We start from the raw sequence: 18,049 nt of genomic DNA on the forward strand, positions 1-18,049 counted from the left end.
TTTATGTTGGGGTAGACAGCTTTCATGGCTTGGAGGGCTTCCATTACTGCTGCGTAGACACTGTGTTTCCTTGGAGTCCGCTTCAGCAACTCCTGTTTATACACAAAAAAAAAAAAACAAATCGCCCTTTGATCAGCTTTCTGGTATAGCAGGTTCAGAATGACCAGGAAATGAGAACTGCAGAGATCGTGAGAGCCACCTTCAGAAGGGACATCACAAACTCCACTGAAATTCAGATCAATGAATGTACGTTACCCTGACACACATTTTGCAGCTCCTTTAATTTTTTGGCCTTAAAATTATTTTGTTTTAAAAACTAAATTAGATTTCTCCTTTTGAATTCTCAAGTATCTCACCTCCAGCATGTAATTTGTTTATAAGATTGACCTCTGCTCCAACAGAAATAGAACTCTGTATGTCTTCCTAGAGTCTTAGCGGAACAGTAAGTCTTTAAATAAATATGTCCCATAATTTCAAAAATAATTTCAATGCCTTATTTCCTAAAACACTTTTGAGAAACTACAAAAACATGCCATGAGTAAAGCAAAATTTTTAAATGATGTCTTATACGCTAGCAAAATAAGTAACTTACAAGTTCCATGATACTCCATCAATAACGGAGCAATTTATGCTATTTACACCAATAACTCGGTTTCACTTTCTACAGTGAATGAATTGCCATAGGCCCGTCCAAAGCTTTTTTTGTTGTTGTTTTGATTTGGGTTTTTTTTTTTTTTTTGGCATTTTATGGTTTTGTCCATTCAGGATATCAGAGCAAGCGTGATCTTTAATCTTTTAAATATATTAAAAGGTTTTGTTTGGTGTTTAGAAGCACGAAATAAACATCTTCACCCACTGTCTAGACAGTTGTGACCACATTGCTTTTTAATTAGTCATTTTCTCTTTACTACAGTTGCCATCATCACATTAACTAACACAATTACAGAAATCCTGGGGCAAGTCTTTAAAATAAGTTTCTTCATTCTTAACATCCAGTGGGAAACTATGCAGTTGTTATACTCTCTTGAGGTCTGTTACTGTTGAAACTTCTGCCATAAACTTTGACCCTGCATTCAGTATGTTCACATTCCGTTCTGCAGGGCTAGCACCAGAAGAGTGCACATTACATCACTCCCAAGACAAGATTTAAAAACTTATGTTGGATCACAAATCCATAAAAGAGATATGCTGGCTTCTCTAAAAATTCTAAAGTGCAGAAGTATTTGTAAATTATGTGAAGTGGTCAAGTCAGTCTGCAGACTGTGATTTGAGGTCCTATGGAATTGTGCCAGTGCATATCTGTGAAGTTGAGATATGAATGTAGACAATGTGAAACAGCAAGAAAAATGAGTAGTACTAATATTTTGTCAGTTACTTTCTATCAACATTAACTGGTTGGCCACGCCAATAATTTCAAGTTCCACAACGATGACTGATAGATTGTATAACACACAGCCTAACTCCTAATGCTTTTCTCTGAATAAATAAAACCAACCAAAATCAAAGAGACTATAGGCACAATGGTACAACAACAAAAAAATTATCAACACCAACATATCTACTACACAAATAAATAGTTTCTTCATGTTTCTTTGTGAAGATAATCATCCAAAGAAGGGGAAAGATGTCATCTTTCCACTTCTCGAAGGAGCTCTGAGTTGATCTTTTTCTTCCTAAGCAAGGATGGGTCCATTATTCTATCTTTGTAGAGGTCAGATCAGCCAACCCTATCTGGTGGTCATCCCCATCCAGAAGTGATTTAGAACAATTACTTAGCATGATATCCTTCTCTTAATAGCACTATCCCTTCTGACTCTTACAACAAAAAAATGCCTGGGATTCCAAAATCAGGTCCAGGAACAGCTGACGTGATCTGAGTCACCAAGTCAAGAGTCTGAAAGGACTCTCAGAAAGATAGGAGTCGGGACGCCTGTGTGGCTCAGTTGGTTAAGCGGCTGCCTTCGCTCAGGTCATGATCCCAGCGTCCTGGGATCGAGTCCCACATTGGGCTCCATGCTTAGCAGGGAGCCTGCTTCTCTCTCTGTCTCTGCCTGCCACTCTGTCTGCCTGTGCTCACTCTCGCTCTCTCTCTGATAAATTAAAAAAAAAAAAAAAGAAAGATAGGAGTCACGTTTGCCCCAATCTTCCTGAACTGAAGACCATATTAAAGTTCTGCAGAACTGAAGATCCCCATGTTAGCTTCCCTCTGTGGCTTAAGCAAGCAATTTTGACTTGTTTTTTTAATAAGGAGAAATTGTTTTCAAAGAAATTTTACACAAAAACCCAATTATGCAACTCATGGAAGTTGTAGTTAAAAAAATGTATTTTAAGTTCAAATTCCTTACATTTGTTTCTCAAAAAGTAAATCAATAAGAACACCAGTTAATATGTGCAAAACATATTGAAATATTTTAAAAATTTAGAGAGCAAGCAGTAGTTCATCTATTAAGATAAATCAGAATCAAATATATATGAATAATAGCAGCTAACATATACGGAGTACATAATAACTAACATATACGGAGTACATACTGTGCTAAATGATTTGCATAAAAGTTGAATTACTATTTTTATGTAATACATTTTCCATATGTGTGTATGTATATATGTATATACACACATACACAGACATACACATCCATTATACACATCCTTGCAGACATACGCTACAATTTCATCATCATTTTTTCTGCTTCATTAATAAAAACCCAAGGCTTTAAGAAGTTAGATTATGTGGGGGCACCTGTGTGGCTCAGTGGGTTAAAGCCTCTGCCTTTGGCTCGGATCATGATCCCAGAGGCCTGGGATCCAGCCCCACATCCTGCTCTCTGCTCAGCGGGGAGCCTGCTTCCCTCTCTCTCTCTCTCTGCCAGCCTCTCTGCCTACTTGTGATCTCTGTCTGTCAAATAAATAAAAATAAAATCTTTAAAAAAAAAAGAAGTTAGGTTATGTGTTCAGTCATAGTAAGCAGAATACTTAGGATCTGAACTCAGAGTTCCTGTGCTCAACCGCCAACCCAAACTGCTGTTCTAGTTCCAAGAAGCACCATTTCCAGAATTGCTATTCTAATCTATTCACATATTCTTACAGTACAAGCATAATTAGCACATTAAAATGTGTATTTCACAGTAACACTTTTAGTCATTGTAATGAGACAATGGCCTACGACCATTAATGCGTCCACAGGCAGTATTTGCTTAGCACCGTCGTTCTACATCCTACCATTTATTGTCCCATGTGACCCACAACATTCCCTGTAATACTGATTCAAAAACCAAACTGTGAAATTAGGTAACTTTCACTTTAAGTTCATTAGCATCAAGAGGAGACCAGTGTAAGGGGAAGTCAAAAAATAAACAATAGTAGATTTACTTAAGATAACGAACCCTGTAGACAATATGCAATATAAACTTGTCATAAGGTATTTAATGGGATCTATCTTGAAACTAATGCATTTACTCTAAATGAAACTCAAACGGATAAGTTTTCTACAAAGAGCACTAAAAAGTCTCTTTTCCTAAAAGATTTGTTTCCTAATCCATATATATGTGATGAAATAGCTATTTTCCCTAGTAAGTATAATCTGCCATTTCTTTAGAAAATCAGATTATTTAAAAGAAAAACATTTTAAAGCAAAATATGCAGCAAAATATGCAGATACAAGAAAATACTACCGTGAAATAAACACATAAAATACCTTCAAAAGGAGAGGGTATTTGCAAATTCTTTGTATTGGTGTTACTAAATATCCTTCCAGGGGAACATCTGTATTCTTCCGTCCTCCAAGTAGCATGCAGTTCTGCAGTGGAAATAAAAATAATTAATCGCAATTTTTTAAAGCTGGAGCCATGAAATTTTCTTCTATCATAAAACTTTCTGCTAAAATCTTTTGAAAGCCTGTCTTTATACCTTCTTTCTCTGAGATGAGCCTGTGAAATCACAAAGAACATTGACAGAAGACAAAGAGAAGTATTTTCGTATCACGTTAGTTATAGAAACCAAAATAAGTTTTAAATACATACCTTTAAAATTAATTTTTATGTACTATCCTCTAAAGTCTGAGGAAAAAGAAATAGGATAGAGATGGAGGAATAAATGATGGGTAGGTGGATGGATGGATGGATGGACAGATGGGTGGATGAATGGACTGATGGATAAATAAATAACAGACACAAAGATACACAGATCAATCCTGCTTATAAAAGGAGTTGTGTTGTAGCTGAATTGTGGTGTTGTGCTGTGTTGTAAAGAGCAGGGCCTGAAGACAACCAGGTTCTATACATCCTCACCACTGACTAGTGATGTAACTTTGGGTTGATTTCAGAATGCTAGTTTTCCTGCCTGTAAAACTGTCATGTTTTAACCAAGTGATTACTCAGTCACTTTTAGCTATAATACCCCACCAGTGACAATGGCCAGTCAGTCTCTGAGAAGGAGGTCAGGTATGATCACCAGAGAGGCAAGATGAATGGAGAAATCTCAAAAGCAGCAATCAGAATATCATGAAATAGAAGGAAAATCAACTCTGATTAAAAAAAAAAGCCTATATCCTCTGAAGCATCTGGTCTTTATTTTATAATTTAAGTATCAATTTAAAAAAGAAAAAGATTAGAAACTTGTGCCAAATCCTTTTCCTACAATGCCTATCAGAGGGACTGGCAAAAAGAAAGTAGTCGATAAATATGTAATAAACGGAGAAAAGGGCTCCTCAGATATCATACTGATAATTTAGCAACCTTTATACCAGCATTTTACAAGGGATGAGACTACTGTCCTACATTCATTGAGAAGAGAGACCAAGAGCTGAGCAGGAAAGGATGAAAAAGAAAAGACTGTTGTGAGCAACTTGGCTTTAGCCAAGTGTATTTGAGTCAGGAAAACTAACATCATGACTTTAACTTCACCCAGACACTTTAGAAGACAGGGGAGCAAAGAAGTGTTCTGACTCAAGCATGCTCTTTGAGGGCTTCATCCCCCCATTGCAATCAGTTTATCAAAATATTTTTTTCCAACCCCACATGGTGTTGTCCCCAGAGGAACCGTATGAAACACAACTATGTACATCTCACTGTATTTCCAGTGATGTTTCAGCATCCTTACATATGTTAGCGCCCCTTATAAACACAGCCACCCCTTTCCCTAGCCCCGTGTTGAGGTACCCTAAGAAATTCATGACTGCTTAACACACTGTTATTTCCTTGTCTAAGAGGACTGTACAGATCATGAACTGTCTTCATAATAGCAGAGGTGGGTTGTCACTTTAGACTGGCTTATGAAAGCCAACTCTCTCTCCATGCGTCTACAAAGAATATCTTCTAAATGAGCTCCCACAGATCTCCCTGATGATGAAAACTGTGCCAGCATACCCAAGTACCCAAATAATACCACCACCAAATCTGTAAACTCTTACCTGTCTTCCCAAGGGTGACTGTTATTATCCCCCATTTTATGGAGATGGAAAATGACACCAGCGATAAAATCAATTTCTTAAAGTCATTCAGGTAATTAGAGATCACTTAGTACCAGAGCAGGTATTATAAAAGCCAGGTTTCCTACCAGACTATGCTGCAGGATCATCTAAAAACCAACACTCTTCGGACTTGACTGGCATGGCTTGACACAATTCAGTCAATAAACTAGATCAAGGGGATCAAAGAGTCAACTGTGCTGAGAACAGACTGGATTCACTAAGACAATGAAGCTTTAACACCTCCTAAAAAGCTCTAAAATTTTAGTGGCATAGAAGCCTCTTCTGGCTGTGGCAGAGAAAAGAGATCAGTAAATCCTCTTCCTAAAAAAACAACTGTAACCTCAGCAAAATTGTCGAAAATATCAACTTCAGGGCTCTGGAAATCAACTAAAGTCAAACAAAAAAACAGAGAAGTGTTTTTTCCATGAAAAACTGCGGAAATTTCTGGTAAGAAAGGTGGGAGTCTATAGCATTCTCACAAGAGCTTCTCCCACCTTCCCCCTGCCTCCTCATGCTTCCGCCCTCCTCAGCTCGCCCTGCACAGTGGCCCTATCAAAATGGTGCTTCCACAGTGGCTCTCCTGCAGTGGCCGCATCACAGGGGCCCTGACATAGTGATAGACCCTGAAAACCTGCTTTCAGGTGGGGCTGCAGAAAGTAAATATCTCACTCCTGAGGGCGTTGTCAATAAAGTTAGCACACTATATAAGAAAAATGGAGAATACCTACAATTCCGTTGGCCTGAGATTATAGCCCTCTTTGGAGCAGATATCAGGCTGTGCATCTGTAGAAAAGACCCAAGGGGGAAGCGGTGTCCCCATGGAAAGAAAAACCTAGATCTGACTTGAAAACTGCCTACTCTCTGAATGTCTCCCCCACCCCCCCTAAAGTAACACATAGATCCATAGACAAGATGATTAACGATGTTTGGTCACCTCTGACAAACCACCGGCAGAACTAAGTTAAGCAGTTACTGGAGTGACCCCTAAAAAGAGAGGCTAAATTAAAGAACAAAAAATTGAGTAGAGAGAGCAGTTGTACATACAAGAGTCAAGGTTCTTAAATCAAGTCCAGGAAAGTTACAAAAAGACAAAACAGAACAACACAAACAAAAAACAACAACCAACTTCAGGAAATAAGACTTGATAAATTAAGATGAATATTGTTCTTAGAGCAATCACCCCCCCAAAAAATAGTTCAAAAAAATCAAAAGAGGAAATAAAACAGTACACTAAGGAAGGTAAAGGAGGAACAGAGGGGCAACAACAAAAACACATACAGAAAAAACAATAAAATGGTACCTGTCAATACAACAATACCAATAATTCAGTTAAAGATCAATGAATGGAACACTCCAATCAAAAGTCAGAGATGATCAGGCTGGATAAAAAAATCAAGATCCATAATGATGTACTGTAGTTGGCTAATTGAATTTAAATAAAGTAAAATTTTAAAAAAAAGGCAAGATCCAACTATATACTGTCTCCTAGAGACATGTTTTAGATTCAAAGACCTAAATAGTTTGTAAGGAAAATACTGGAAAAAGATACACAAACAGTACAAGAAGTGTCATGGCTATAATAATATCAGCCAAAACAGACTTTAAGAAAAGAAATATCCCTAGGGACAAAGAAAAACATTTTATGATCAATAGAAATACAAATACAAGCACTTTCAATGAATATATATTTAACAACAGAGCCCCAAAACATATAAAACAAAACTGACATAATTGAAAGGCAAGACAGACAATTTAACAATTATACCTATAGATTTCAATATCCTACCCTCAATAACTGACAGAACACCTAGAGGAAAAGAGAAAGAAGAGAAGAACAACACTATGAACAAAACTGACCTAACATTTATAGAACATTCCACCCAACAGTTACAGAATATGCATAGTTTTTAAGCACACATGGAGCATACAGAGAGGGGGAAAAAAACAAACAAAAAACAAAAAACTCCAGGACAGACCCTATGCTAAACCATAAAAATGTCTTAATGAATTTAAAAAGATTTAAATGATTTAATTATGTTCTCTGACCAAAATAGAATTAAATTTAAAAAGTCAACTACAGGAAGAAATCTGGAAAATTCCAACCTTGGGAAATAAAGTAACGGAATGTTAAAACTCATCATTCTAAGATTTTACCCTACTGACAAGCTCAAAAGTCAACCGGCCAGAGATTTCTGGATGCTGGAAGAACACATGAAACTCCTAGGCCAGAGCTACAGGACTTTTTTTTTTCCCTGAAAGCAATAGCAGTAGCCAGAGTATCATTATTTTGGGGCCAGTTTGCCAAGGCTCAGTTCCCAAATAGCAACATAAGAAAGACCAGGTGGCCCATGCACATGGATACCAGGAAAGGAGACCTGAAGCTAAGAACCATGCATCTTTCATGAGGGCAGCAGGCGTGACTGCCCGCCACTTAGGAGGAAAAGAATATCTCTACCTTCTGATATAAACATCCTTTATATCGTGATATAAACATCCTTTAAAGATCAGCCAGAACAAAAGCAGTCAGTTCCTCCGCTCAGAAAATGTGCAGGGACACAGTCCCATGCAGAACTGCCTTCCAAGACAAACTCTAAATAAAGAATAGACGACAGATATTACAAAAGAAACGAGACCTTTTCAATAACTGAATGAAACTGAAAACACATGTAAAATTTTATGAATAAAACTAATGCAGTGTGTAGGACAAAATCATAGCTTTAAACACCTATGTTGGAAAAAGCAAAAAGGTCCCAATAAAAACTCTTGACAAACTATGAATATAGTGGAACTTCTTCAACTGGAAGAGGACATCTGTGACAACAGTAAACTTCACACTTCATGATGAAAAACTGATTGATTTCCCCCAAGATCAGAAACAAGGCAGGCATGTCTGTTCTTATCACTTCTATTCAATAGTAAACTGGTTTTAACCAGCGCAAAACCCAGGGGGGAAAAAAGACATCTATATTGAAAAGGAAGTAATATAACTGTCTTTACTCTCAGATGACTTCATTCTATATGTAAAGTGTCCTAAAGAGTCTACCAAAAAAACTACTAGAACTAATACATGAATTTAAAGTACACGATACAAGAATATACAATAAACAAAAATAAATAAAAGTCAAATGCTTATATGGTAGCAATGAACAGTCCAAAAAATGATATTAAGATCATTCCGCTTAGTGAAATAAGTCAATCAGAGAAAGACAACTATCATATGATCTCCCTGATATGAGGACGTGGAGATGCAACATGGGGGGTTAGGGGATAGGAGAAGAATAAATGAAATGAGATGGGATTGGGAGGGAGACAAACCATAAGTGACTCTTAATCTCACAAAAAAAACCTGAGGTTTGCTGGGGGAGGGGGCTTGGGGGAGGGGGAGTGGGCTTATGGGACATTGGGGAGGGTATCTGCTATGGTGAGTGCTGTGAAGTGTATGAACCTGGCGATTTACAGACCTGTACCCCTGGGGATAAAAATACATTATATGTTTATTAAAAAAAATAAGAAATAAATAAAAAATTTAAAAAAAGAAAAGAAAAAATCATTCCAATCACAGCAGCATCAAAAAGAGCAAAATACTTGGGAAAAAAATTAACAAAGTAAGTATAAAACCTGAATACAGACTTCTTAAATAAAATGAAAATATGTTCATATGGAAAAAATTTAATAAATCCTACTTCAACAAAATGTAAGAATTTTGATGTCCAAAAGATAACATTTTTAAACAAACCACACTGAGTGGAAATATTCACAAATTATATGTCAGATACAGAAGATGTGTTCCAAAATAAAGAACACTTATAGCTCAATATAAGATAAACATCTCAATTTAAAAATGGAACAAAAGATTTGAATAAGCATTTCACCAACAGGATATATGAATGTCTAATAAGAACATTGAAAGCATGCCTGGTATCAGTGGTCATGAGAGAAATGCAAATAAATATCATCTTGAGATAAACTACACATCCACTAACCCAGCTACAATTGCAACTGGTAATACCATGTGTTTGCAAAAATATAAAGAAACTGCAAACGTACATTGCTGGTGTATATGGCACAGTCATTTTGGCAGTTTCTTAAATATACAATTACTATGACCTAGCAATTCCACTCTTAGCATCCATCCAAGAGAATGAAAATATCCAAAGACTTGTACATGAATGTTCATCTCACCATCGTTGATAAAACAGTTCAAACTGGACATTTCCTGACTTTTTCTATACTAATACCTCTCTCTGAAAAGATCTTCAAGGCCCATCATTAATCATACTTGCTTGCTGACCCAAAGTCCATACACCGGCAAATGGATAAATAAAATATGGTATAGCCATACAACGAATACTATCCGGCAATAAAAATGAATGGCATATGGATACATGTTACAATGGAGATGAACCTCAAAACATTTACTCAGTAGAAGAAACCAGGTGTAAAATATTACATTGAACCATTCCATTTTTTTTTTAAAGATTTTATTTATTTATTTGACAGAGAAAGAGATCACAAGTAGGCAGAGAGGCAGGCAGAGAGAGAGGAGGAAGCAGGCTCCCTGCAGAGCGGAGAGCCTGATGCGGGGCTCGATCCCAGGACCCTGAGATCATGACCTGAGCTGAAGGCAGTGGCTTAATCCACTGAGCCACCCAGGTGCCCCGAACCATTCCATTTTTAAGAACTATCCAGAAAAGGCAAACTACAGAGATTGAAAGTAAATCAATTGATAGCCTAGAGTTTACAGGGGTTGTAGAGATGGGCCATGAGCAGGCATGAGGGACTTTTCAGGGTGCTAGAAATCTCTATAACTGGATAGTGGGGATGGTTCCTCCACTCCACAATTGGCTAAATAGTATTGAATTGTACACTTACAATGTGGTCCTCACGGGCAATTAAATTGTCCAAATTACTACCAAAATATGCATTTCTCTGTGCTATCCTAAAGAAATAAAACATATATTCTTGGGACCTGGGTGGCTCAGTGGGTTAAAGCCTCTGCCTTCGGCTCAGGTCATGATCCCAGGGTTCTGGGATCAAGCCCCGTATCCGGCTCTCTGCTTAGCAGGGAGCCTGCTTCTCCCTCTCTCTCTGCCTACCTCTCTCCCTACTTGTGATCTCTGTCTGTCAAATAAATAAATAAAATCTTTAAAAAAAACATATATTCTTATTCTTTCTGTGGAAAGTGAGTAAGGAACTTATGCAGGAGAAAGTTCAATCTTTAAATTTCTTTTCTACTATACCCACAAATCGCTTCCTTCCTGTGATGGCCCCACTTACAGCTCTCTTAGCAAAAGCAAATGAAACCTAGGGAGCTGAGGGATATACAAGCAATGATGAACTCTGGCATAAATATCTTCTCTCACTAAGAATCTGAGGTTCTCACAAACAATTCATAGTCAGCCAGGAGAGGCCATTATCAGTGATTTCCCATCCATGAGCTTCTGCCAACTCTCCCTTCTTACGATTAGAGTCCTTTGGGACTCTAGTCTCCTAGCCCAGACACATTTAAAGCATTGTCCCATGAGTAATTTTTGCACCACATTGACACTAGTTCTTGGTTCCTTAGAGAGCCTAGCAACAAATCACAGCGTATAGTAACACTCATATATATACTTACCAAAAGAAATGTGCGGATTGTTCTTATTTTGTTAAGTTCGAGAAGCAATTTCTGTGCCTTCTCATGGTTACTACAATATTCATCATAGATACCAAACTTGTCTTTCTGTGAATTTGAATAAGGATAAGTTAGAGTCATGGTAATACCTATTTGGAAAGATCAACCTGTGTGATGTTTGTGAACATATTTTATGTGTCCAAAGCGTTTACTATATTTTGGGAGCTCTACTCCGTGTATGTATCTAAGCACACTTCATTTACCAATTTTCTCTGATTCAAGAAGAATCATCTAGGAAAAAAGGTTATATGAACTAGAGTCCAATATGAGGTATGCAATACTAAGTAAATGAGTCAAATGGTAGCAAATTACAGAGAAGAGAGTACTTAGCTTTCCTGAGACGGTTCAGATACAGCTTTAAAAAAAAAAAGTAGTATCTGAGCAAGGTTCAGAGAGATGAATGCATCATTCCCAGGCAGGGTGAGGGAAGAAAGCATTTTAGGAACAGGGAAAAGCATGTGCCTGATCATGCAGGAATAGAGGGACCTAATACCCTGCAGTTCACATGCACCAATCTGGACAGCTGTGTTTAGGAGGGACATGGACAAACAAGAGAATAGTCAGCAACAAGTGACTAAGATAATGATGGACTTAGAGTCTCCAAATATGAGACTCTCTGTGACAAAGTATGAGAGGTCATTTCAAGTAGAATCATTTGTTAGTATAATAAAGTAAAGAAATGGTAGCTACTTTCAGACAGCTGTCATAGTGTAATGGGACTTACAACACTGTGTAGCTCCAAAACACAAAACTAAGACCACTTGGTGGACATTGCAAGGGCAATCCATAATGGGCAGTGGTAGGCAGATTCAGGATTAACATAAAGATCTTCTAGTGTTTATAGCTTTCATTAAAAGAGATCAAGTAGGAACAAGATAAATAACCTTCGTATTTGCCACAGAAGGGGTACATTCAAAAAGGGAGTAATTTCACCATCATGACCTCTAAGCTTCCTTCTGTCATTAGATTTTTCTCTCAGCGGCTAGGATGAGTATCTACCAAAGCAACTCCAATAAGAGGAAGACACAGAAAATGTATTGATCAAATATTAGAACCAAAGTACACCCTCTGGAATTTCCATGACATACATTTGGAAAGCAACACTGAGTGCTATTTTATATAGCCAGCAAAAAATACATTGAGTTACTTATTTCAAGAGATGGTATGACCCAGAAGGAAATACGCTTCAGAAATAGTTTAGCTAAATACATGGATGACAGATTCATAGTGTGTTACTGAGGAAATGGATGTCAGAGTGCAAGATTCCCCTATGAGGCCCTGGACTAAGGCAGCTGATGCTCCAGCTGGCTGAAGATGTGAATTCCTTCATGAAGAGGAACAGTCTGCAGTAAGTGCACACAAACATGCGTGGTTTCCAGTCATACCCAAGGAAAGTACGGCTTGATCTTCCTGCGCCAAGGAGCCTCTCTCCATTTAATATTAAGTACCTTTATGAAATATTTCCTGATTATAAAAAGAACATATGCAGCTTTGCCCACTCCAGACAGAATTACAGACCTAAAAATTACATACCGTTAACTTTCTAAAGGCTAAATAGAAATAAACATAAACAAAAATTGACTTCTGTGACAAAATACTCTTTTGCATTTTTAAATAAAACATCAATTTTATGGCATTTTGGTACAGAGAGGAATTCAGGTGGGTGAAAATTAGCATCAGTGGAATGCTATAAATAGCAGCACTATTTTTTTTTTTTTGCTATGAATGCCCTTCAGTTCTGAAAATAATTTTCATTTTATAGGTGACTTCTTTATAAATCAATTGCACAAATAATTTCAACTATCCTGTCCAAAGAGACGAAAATGATTACACGAGCATGATGTGTAATTTGAAGCAACAGAGGACTGACTGGTTATTCTTCTGCACCACTCAGTAAGACCTTCTGAGAAATTACCCTTGAAAAACAAGAGACTCCTGCATCTGTGTACCTAGAGTGACAGGGCTCCTTCACCTGCAGGCTTGTTACCAGCCCATGAACAAGGCAACATTCTGACTCACAAAAGGCTCATCAAGCCATTGTAAGAGTAAGGATTTTCTGCCTCAAAAGGGAAATGCTCTATGTTTGGGGGAAACATAAAAATCCATTCATTATGAACAGCCTGAATATTCATTAGGATTCAAAGCTACAGAGGATGCCAAGAACTAACTTGCTGGAAAAAAGAAAAGGCTGTTTGTTCTTCACTGAATAAAATGGATGATGTGAGGACCTCACCCCTTTCCTGGCTCTCAGTGGAAGATTTCATTGGCCTTAAAAGACCCCAAACTTTCGGTGTCACATTTTACTTCTACACTGAGTTCTCACACGCTACTGTGCCAAAAGCTGAACCTTAAAATCTGGGGGATGGGGCAGAGCTTCTAAAATAAACAGAAATTGATCTTACAAAGTGAAGAAAGCGGGTTCCCACTTCTTGTTGAGTGTTAGGTTCTGGATGCAGGCATTCTTCCACGCCTTTTAAAAATTCCTTAGGTACAGCAAGGATACCTTCAATATTTGAGAACAGCATCTACAAATAAATATAATAAGTGCAATAGTGAAGCAGGTCAACAAAAAAAGTCCATGAGAGGATAGTATTCTCTTTGCAAGCTGAAAATTTCAGGGCATGCTTATCCTTTCTACCCACGCAGAGGGCAGAGGACCAATTTTGTCTGGACATCCTTTCTACTCCTACACAGCTCTGGGAACCAGGAACCCATTCCTGGCTCTCAGGAAAAGCCTGAATAACTAAATCCAAGCGTGACAGTCCCCAACCCATTAGTGAGAATGGGCAGCAGGTAACATAGTGCAGGCAGATTTGCTGGCAGGCTTTTGGGGGCAAAGGCTTCTTTGGTCTCTGGAACAGTATCCTGGAATGGACAGCTTCCCCTCTGGAAAGGTGCTGTGTCTGGAAGTGATAGCTTGGACAGCTACAAGGTCATTTTGCAGGGATGAGAAGAGCCAGCCCTGGGGCAAAGCAGATAACCTGGATGAAAGTGAAGAGCTAGACAGAACCTGGCAATCTTATCGACCTCCCTGAGTCACAAGTCCTGAACCTTCTCTTCTGTCTGGAGTCCCCAAATGAGAGCTGATGTGTCTTCAACTTGTTTGAATAATAAGTGTCTATTGCTCGGGACCAAAAGCACACAAACTAAAATGCTCCCATGGTAAGAGAATTTAAAAGTTCATTTTTAATTTATAAAAAAATAGAAGAGCCTATAAAAATCCTTGGGAATTTTTTTTTTTTGTAAATAAAACAGCAAATCAGCACCAAAAATAAACATCAATAATAATTTAGGCAGCTTAAATGAATAATAACAGTAGTGCAATTAATTTTCATTTACCTCCTCCCCCTTTACAAAACTCTTCATTATTTTCCTTTCCTGCAGCCTAAAAGGAAAGGCTTATACATGTGTTTCTGAGTTGAAGACATTATGCAGACATTTTCTGCACCACGGAACCACCCAAATCATTTACTCTTTGGTGATCAAAGATTGAAGTCACATTTGTCCACATCTTGCTTCCTAAGCCACCTCAGGCAATGCTCCCACTTAGGGCTCTGTTCCCCCCTGCTCACAGACACTGAGGTTCTTGGTCATGTGTTTGTTTTTCTTCCTCTTTTCCAACTGCCCAAAGGCCTCAGCAAAAAATTGTTCCATGTCTTCTACGCCTCTACGTCCTCATCACTCTGTTTCTTTTCCCAAACCCTCTTTCCCTTTATCTCAGGGTCGTCCACACAAGTGACTGGCACAGAACTTATAGTGGAACTGAGGAGAAGCTCAAGAGCCTAGAGTAACATCCCACAGAAGAAATTTTAACTAAAAGGGAATGTGTGCTTGGGTTGAGGGCAGACTGTGCCTCTTCTCACCTTCACTGTTTCTTCTGTTACATTTTGATCAATTTTTGATGCAGCACACTGGTTCATTCAGTGTAAGAATACCTGCATGAAAAAAAAAAAACAAAAAAAAAGATATTGTGAAGGCAACATTAGGTTAATAAAATAACAAGGTGTTGATTAGAACTAAATTTTTTATAGGAAACCAGAATTTTAAAACCCAGTAACTCCTGAGAATAATAGCTTAGTTGTAAAAGGTGAAACCCTGGTTCACAGTAGTTTCTCCCTGGGAATATATCCTTCAGAATTTGGGGACAAGGGGCGCCTGGGTGGCTCAGTGGGTTAAGCCGCTGCCTTCGGCTCAGGTCATGATCTCAGGGTCCTGGGATCGAGTCCCGCATCGGGCTCAATGCTCAGCGGCGAGTCTGCTTCTCTCTCTCTTGGGCATCTATCTCTCTACAAACCATTAAAGGAAAATACATGTCACTCTGGGTTACTCAGATAGATGCCTAAAAAGATCACAGGGATACCAAACAGTATGTCAATATCCAGACAATATCCAGAGGAAAAAATCTTGGAATGTTGGTGTTTTTTCATGATTCAGAACCAAAAGGATTTATTACGTCCTATTTGTTGAGAGCCTGTCAATATGTACTCAATTTCCCACGAAAAGATGTTTTATTCTTTCTCAAAACAACTATTATTTCAAAATTAACATCACCAACATCTAGACGAAGATCATTTTTCACCATACAATGATACTTTTTAAACTTCCTTGGCTGAAATTTCTTCAGGATTTGAGGATAATTAAAACATTATTTAGTGTCTTCTGTTTGACCTCAATGTGTTAAAAGGCAGCATGACAGAATTGTGCTCTTCAGGACTTCTCAGGGGCAAGAATTCATGAAGGATCAGCATGTAATCAGTAATCTAACCACATACAAGGCACAAGATTTCAAGGATGGTTAATAGGTGGTTAGAGAGCCACTAGTGAAAATGGACAGAGGATGAAGGAAAAACCAAAACCATGATCAATGGAATCTCGGAGATGCATAAAATGGAAAGGAGAGTAAGAATCAGAATACTTATTAAGTGATTTCAAAGCATACCAAGCTTTTCTGAAGTGTGTTTTTTGCCAATTTTTGTTATTTTGTTAAGTTTTTGGTTTTCTCTTGTGTGTTTTTGTGATTTCAATTCCTACATCTCATCCTCACCGCTCAGCCCATGAAAGTAGATTAATAATAGCCATCTTTCTTGGATATTTAACTTCCATTGACTTAAGGCAGTGAGTTAAGTCTAAAGCGGAGATAGAAAGCAGTAGAGGTATTTTGAACGTAACACAATTGGTTAAAATATTGTTTCAACTGCTACCCTTTAAGGAAATAAAAACATTTACATAAAAATCAATCATTACAGTCCCTCTTCAAATGCTAGGGAAAAAAAAAATCAACCCAGGTTCCACATTCCTGAATGGTAGCAATAGCCTGGAGCAAAAGCAACCACAAGTTAGTTCCCTTCACCCACTGCAGTCATCACTATTCCCTGTTAGCCCCAGACCAAAACTGAACGGCAATTATTTTTTATTCTCAACACTAATATTGTCATCTAATTTATATAAAATTCATTTTACTGATTTTTGTGACTTAGAAATCTCTGTAGCCCTTTAAATTTTCAGCACATAATCTTGAGGTTTTGTCAAGGCCCTGTTACCTTTTATAAAGCTTTCTTTAATAGTAATCATTCTGTTAGGGTCCGGGATCAAAGGACAAAAACCAACACAAAGTGAAAGTCAAGCAAAGCTTTACTTCCACCAAGCATCGAAAATCAAACCAACCAGTGGGGGCCCTACTTACAAAGAGGCGACCACAACAAGGACACCGACTCCGGAGGTTCCCCTTACAGGGCGAGGCGGTTCCCATTACCAGGCGAGGTGAAGCGAGGCCAGGCCAGGCCTCTCCCCTTACCCAGCGAGGCGGCGAGGCGAGGCGAGGCCCAACCGCTCCCCTTACCAGGCGAGGCAAGGCGAGGTGAGGCCAGGCCGCTCCCCTTACCTGGCAAGGCTAGGCGAGCCGAGGCCAGGCTGCTCCTCTTATGAGGCAAGGCTAGGCCAGGCCAGGCCGCTCCCCGGTGAGGCGGCGAGGCAGCGAGGGAGGCGGGGAAGCGAGGCAGCTAGGCCTCTCCCCAGCAAAGGAGGCGGCGAGGCCTCTCCCAGGCGAGGTTCATGACGCTCCGCTCCTGAGGATTACAATGCTCCCGATGATGCTGGTCCCAAGGACCCCATGCTCCCGAGGACTAGCGCACTACCACTACTACCCCAAAGACTATTACTACTCCCCCGCCTCACAGACTAACCTTTATAGAGGTGCTTGAGCCCGGCCTACACACAGGTGGCCAATGAGAATGCAACACACAAGGAAAACTGCACAGTCACCCTGGGTCAGCAATAGGGGTGGCCAATTGAATCCCAATTCACCACAGCAAATATATGTGCACCACACTGATTGGATGTCTCCATCCAACCTGGCCCGCCCCCATATCCGGGGCCTGCAAGCAAGTTCCTCTGGGAGGGGCAGGGTCAACCCAAGCCCACAAGGAAATGGCGCTCTCTGGCCAACCAGGCCCTTACAATTCCGCACTTCTATTTGATTTTATTTTCAAAGTTTGCTTATTTTTAGTAATCACTACACCCAACATGGGGCTTGAACTCAGCATCCTGAGATCAAGTCGCATGGTCCCCTGACTGAGCCCTAGAGTTCTAAGTTTTAAAATGGTACTTGGTCTTAAAGTATTAAGAGTGAAAAATTCCCCCAATGAGAAGAGAAAAAGCTTGAAGAAAAAGCACGAAGTAAACTGGAGCCTATTGACTTAACGTCTGTTTTTCCAAAGCATTAACAATTATATTAGATGTTAATTCTAACATAAAGTTTACATTTTTTTTTCAGATGGGCCTGTCATTTTACTTTATCAGCCTGTGTGAGTTCTGTCCATACCAAGATCATGAAGCACATCACTGAAATCAAAGCCATAGTGTGGCCTTACTCCACATACATTGTTCAACTTTTCTTAGTACTTTGT

At 38.9% G+C, this 18,049-nt stretch overlaps 1 long non-coding RNA gene across 1 annotated transcript in view; it reads right to left on the reverse strand.

Moving 5' to 3' along the window:
• Nucleotides 1-13,609: 13,609 nt before the first annotated feature.
• Nucleotides 13,610-18,049, reverse strand: part of LOC123947313 — a 50,912-nt gene continuing 46,472 nt past the window's right edge. Inside the window, exons 2-3 of the long non-coding RNA XR_006819739.1 lie at nt 15,008-15,079; nt 13,610-13,669 (exon numbers count right to left, since the gene is read on the reverse strand). This is a non-coding gene — a long non-coding RNA (uncharacterized LOC123947313). The remainder of the gene's footprint in view (nt 13,670-15,007; nt 15,080-18,049) is intronic.

Source organism: Meles meles, chromosome 1 (assembly GCF_922984935.1).
Source record: "Meles meles chromosome 1, mMelMel3.1 paternal haplotype, whole genome shotgun sequence".
NCBI lineage: Eukaryota > Metazoa > Chordata > Mammalia > Carnivora > Mustelidae > Meles > Meles meles.